This window comes from Coregonus clupeaformis, unplaced genomic scaffold (assembly GCF_020615455.1).
Source record: "Coregonus clupeaformis isolate EN_2021a unplaced genomic scaffold, ASM2061545v1 scaf0396, whole genome shotgun sequence".
NCBI lineage: Eukaryota > Metazoa > Chordata > Actinopteri > Salmoniformes > Salmonidae > Coregonus > Coregonus clupeaformis.
Genome location: NW_025533851.1, coordinates 361,914 through 367,222, shown reverse-complemented (window position 1 = coordinate 367,222; position 5,309 = coordinate 361,914). Strand labels below are relative to the sequence as shown.

The 5,309-nt window shown below is 41.3% G+C and overlaps 1 pseudogene; it reads right to left on the bottom strand.

Annotated features, from left to right (window-relative positions):
- Window positions 1-1,739, bottom strand: LOC123484653 (annotated as a pseudogene).
- Between the last annotated feature and the right edge of the window lie 3,570 nt (window positions 1,740-5,309).

Genomic DNA, 5,309 nt, shown 5'->3' with positions numbered 1-5,309 from the left:
GAGGCATAAATAAAGCATTTTTTATCGATACAAAAAAAGTATTTAAGAACTTAACGGGTCTAGGATATACATCCGTATTCTATACAATAAAATCGTCAAACAAATAAATACAACGCATCTTTGAATTCATAAAGCCTGCAGAAACGCAACGACATTCTGGTGTCCACTTTCTTTTGCCAAATCGATTGGCCGGCAGTTCCTATTGTCCCGGCTATTCGGATCAGCGAGGAATTGGACAAGGATCTCTACCGTGTCCAAAAAGCCCATCCTGGCATCGTGTAACGGCGTGGTCCCGGTGTGTCGGTCTGCGATATTAGGATCCGCTCCTTGCATTAGTAACAACTGCGCCACAGGTGAACTGCCCATCATCATCACCTAGGAAATACAAATGCAGTTGATTTTACTTACAAACCTTCTGCTAGGATATTTAATAAATATGCCTATATTTGCGAGGCAAATAATGTTGCCATGGTGTATAATAAGTTATTTAGAGTAACACTAAATAATACAGTTTGCCTATAGTTCTATCAGACCATAAAAGCGCATGCTTTTCGTTTCAGATTGCGAAAAGTGTTTTAATTATCAAAAAATATCTGTGCTGTAATTCACTTAACAATTTAATAACAATATAATAATGTATCCACATAAAAAAAAGTAATTAGGCCCAACTCGATGCTATAACATATTTATAGGGTATAAGTCGGCCTACAATTAATCTTATGAATTAGTTGTTACTTATTTTAATTGTAGCCACATATTTCGTAATGTAGCAAACCTAAAGAGCACCGAAATGTAGGCCTATCAAAGTGTTAAAGCAAAATATGGAAGAGTCAGCCAAGGCATTTTGATAAAGCAGCCCAAGGAAATTGGTTTTTTAGAGTAGGTCATTAAATATGAACACATTCATAATTTACAAAAAGATAGATCATGTATATGGATAACTTTGGCCATTTTTGGGAGATCATTTTTGAGTTTGGAACATTGGGTGTGGTGACCTGCATGATCCTTCATTGCCCCTATATAGCCTACATTGGTAATGCCATGGACCATTTTGATAGAGTATAATATCGAATTATTTCTATGTTTATTTGAAAGGCAAACTAATGGAAATATTTCCAACAATAGAAGTATCAATTTGGACTTGATAAAACGTAATGGAAGGCCTACAGAAGCCACGCGCAATTGCGCACCATTCCCATCATGCGCACTAGTTGGAGCTCAACAGACTAAACTATAACGTAAATAAAGCACGTTAAAACATATACATATATAACAAGGTAATATAGGTCCCATGCAAATTATTTCACAGTATGACATGCTATTCTAGTAATGGATTAAGACAGTTTACGGTTTCAACCAAAAACATAGTCGATGTATTTTTTTGAACAAGGCCATCTCCGCAACGCTAAAATATTGATGACATCGTTGAACATTGACTCTCTTTTTACAATAATCATGACACGATCTTCACCAATAAGCACGACGAGAGAGCGTAGCGCGAGACACTTACCTGCAGAGGTGTCCGTCCAAAGCAGTTTACACCGTTGACGTCCACTCCACTTTGTAATAGAATTTTAACACGATCGGTGTTGCGCAGTCGCGGCTGCTAAGGCTAGATCATCCTCGAGAGGCATCGTCATGAGCAGAGATAACGCCGCTCGGCTCGTGTCAACAACAGTACAGCACTTCACAGATTCCTTTGACAGGTAGGTTCACAATGTCAATGTCCGGACATTTGCGCAAAAATTATATTCCTTCGAAAATATCCAAAACAGTCGTTAACGTTTCCAAATTTCCGGCTTCATTCGCATGCAACGTGATAGAAATATCCTCAGTTAGTTGGCTAGAATAAATTAAAGCGTACATCGTATGACAGATCGGACGGTAGTGTGTCTGGACTTGCCTGTGTTTTGAATTGTTGACGTCATTCTGCAGCAGAGCTAACCCGTCGCGCATGCTCTTTTTGAGCTTTAAAGAACACAGTACCAGGAAGAGAGACGAGGTTGTTGACTGTAGAGTTTACAGTTTAAAAACAGTGGGACAAATGGTTCGTCAAATCGTCTAAAATCAACGTGTTGAATACGAGCTGTTGGATATCAATATGAAAACTAGGCTGCTACAATGTCGCCACATTTGTTGTAACAAAAGAACTGTATGCGCGGCATGCTACTGCTACAATGTATCACCGTCTCGGGCAGATATTATTGCAGCGCGTGCCTCTCTACACGCTCCGATAGTACAGCCTGCTGGTTACACCCGCATTATGACACAGCAGGTGGCAATCACCATATAACTCATTTACATGACATATTTACATTTTAGTCATTTAGCAGACGCTCTTATCCAGAGCGACTTACAGTTAGTGAATGCATACATGTTTTTTTTTTTTTTTCATACTGGCCCCCGTTGAAACAAACCCACATCCCTGCCGGGCAAACCCTCCCCTACCTTGGACGACGCTGGACCAATTGTGCGCCGCCCATGGGTCTCCCGGTCGCGGCCGGCTGCGACAGAGCCTGGACAACTCTGCTGCTTTCTGTCTGTAGACCTATAGCCTCAATATCAATACTATTGAGGAAAATGTCCGTTTTCTATCCACCTATTGGTGTATTCAATAATGTAGGCTAAATAAATTATGCACGTTATATACTGAACAAAAATAAAAACGCAACATGCAACAATTTAAACGTTTTTACGGAGTTACAGATCATATAAGGAAATTGAAATAAATTCATTAGGCCCTAATCTATGGATTTCACTTGACTGGGCAGGGGTGCAGCCATGGGGTGGGACTTACAGTTAGTGAGTACATACATTATTTTTTTATGTTTCATACTGCCTGCCCCCCATTTGAGAGAAATAAGCTGTTTGTGCGCATGGAAAATGTCTGTGTTTTTTTTTCTTCAGCTCATGAAACATGGGATCAACACTTTACATGCTGCATTTCATATTTTGGTTCAGTGTAGTTCAAGCGACACAAGGAATAGGAATATGTATGACAAAGAAACCATGAGACTGACTCAGACTAACTGCATTTGATCTAACATAAGCAACGATTTTCAAACTATTTTATATATTTCTTCAAAGGTGCCTTCATACATTTTTCAATACAAAAGTAAAATATACTGAACAAAAATAGAAATGCAACATGCAACAATTTCTACGATTTTACTGAGTTACAGTTCATATAAGGAAATCAGTCAATTGAAATAAATTCATTAGGCCCTAATCTATGGATTTCACATGACTGGGCAGGGGCGCAGCCATGGGTGGGCCTGAGAGGGCATAGGCCCTCCCACTTGGGAGACTGGCCCACCCACTGGGGAGCAAGGTCCAGCCAATCAGAATGAATTTTTCCCCACAAAAGGGCTTTATTACAGACAGAAATACTCCTCAGTTTCATCAGCTGTCCGGGTGGGTGGTCTTAGACGAAGCCGGATGTGGAGGTCCTGGGCTGGCGTGGTTACACAGGGTCTGCGGTTGCGAGGCTGGTTGGACATACTGCCAAATTCTTGATGTTGGAGGCAGTTTATGGTAGAGATACAGTGAGGGAAAAAATATTTGATCCCCTGCTGATGATGTATGTTTGCCCACTGACAAAGAAATTATCAGTCTATAATTTTAATGGTAGGTTTATTTGAACAGTGAGAAACAAAAAAACAAAACAAAAATCCAGAAAAACGCATGTCAAAAATGTTGTAAATTGATTTGCATTTAATCTGGGAAATAAGTATTTGACCCCTCTGCAAACATGACTTAGTACTCTGGTGGCAAAACCCTTGTTGGCAATCACAGAGGTCAGACGATTCTTGTAGTTGGCCACCAGGTTTGCATACATCTCAGGAGGGATTTTGTCCCACTCCTCTTTGCAGATCTTCTCCAAGTCATTAAGGTTTCGAGGCTAACGTTTGGCAACCGAACCTTCAGCTCCCTCCACAGATTTTCTATGGGATTAAGGTCTGAGACTGGCTAGGCCACTCCAGGACCTTAATGTGCTTCTTCTTGAGCCACTCCTTTGTTGCCTTGGCCGTGTGTTTTGGTCATTGTCATGCTGGAATACCCATCCACGACCCATTTTCAATGCCCTGGCTGAGGGAAGGAGGTTCTCACCCAAGATTTGACGGTACATGGCCCTCCATCGTCCCTTTGATGCGGTGAAGTTGTCCTGTCCCCTTAGCAGAAAAACACCCCCAAAGCATGTTTCCACCATGTTTGACGGTGGGGATGGTGTTCTTGGGGTCATAGGCAGCATTCCTCCTCCTCCAAACACGGCGAGTTGAGTTGATGCCAAAGAGCTCCATTTTGGTCTCATCTGACCACAACACTTCCACCCAGTTCTCCTCTGAATCATTCAGATGTTCATTGGCAAACTTCAGACGGGCATGTATATGTGCTTTCTTGAGCAGGGGGACCTTGCGGGCGCTGCAGGATTTCAGTCCTTCACGGCGTAGTGTGTTACCAATTGTTTTCTTTGGTGACTATGGTCCCAGCTGCCTTGAGATCATTGACAAGATCCTCCGTGTAGTTCTGTGCTGATTCCTCACCGTTCTCATGATCATTGCAACTCCACGAGGTGAGATCTTGCATGGAGCCCCAGGCTGAGGGAGATTGACAGTTATTTTGTGTTTCTTCCATTTGCGAATAATCGCACCAACTGTTGTCACCTTCTCACCAAGCTGCTTGGCGATGGTCTTGTAGCCCATTCCAGCCTTGTAGGTCTACAATCTTGTCCCTGACATCTTTGGAGAGCTCTTTGGTCTTGGCCATGGTGAAGAGTTTGGAATCTGATTGATTGATTGCTTCTGTGGACAGGTGTCTTTTATACAGGTAACAAACTGAGATTAGGAGCACTCCCTTTAAGAGTGTGCTCCTAATCTCAGCTCGTTACCTGTATAAAAGACACCTGGGAGCCAGAAATCTTTCTGATTGAGAGGGGGTCAAATACTTATTTCCCTCATTAAAATGCAAATCAATTTATAACATTTTTGACATGCGTTTCTGGATTTTTTTGTTATTCTGTCTCTCACTATTCAAATAAACCTACCATTAAATTATAGACTGATCATTTATTTGTCAGTGGGCAAACGTACAAAATCAGCAGGGGATCAAATACTTTTTTCCCTCACTGTACCTACAGTGGGGGAAAAAAGTATTTAGTCAGCCACCAATTGTGCAAGTTCTCCCACTTAAAAAAGATGAGAGAGGCCTGTAATTTTCATCATAGGTACACGTCAACTACGACAGACAAATTGAGGAAAAAAATCCAGAAAATCACATTGTAGGATTTTTTATGAAATTATTTGCAAATT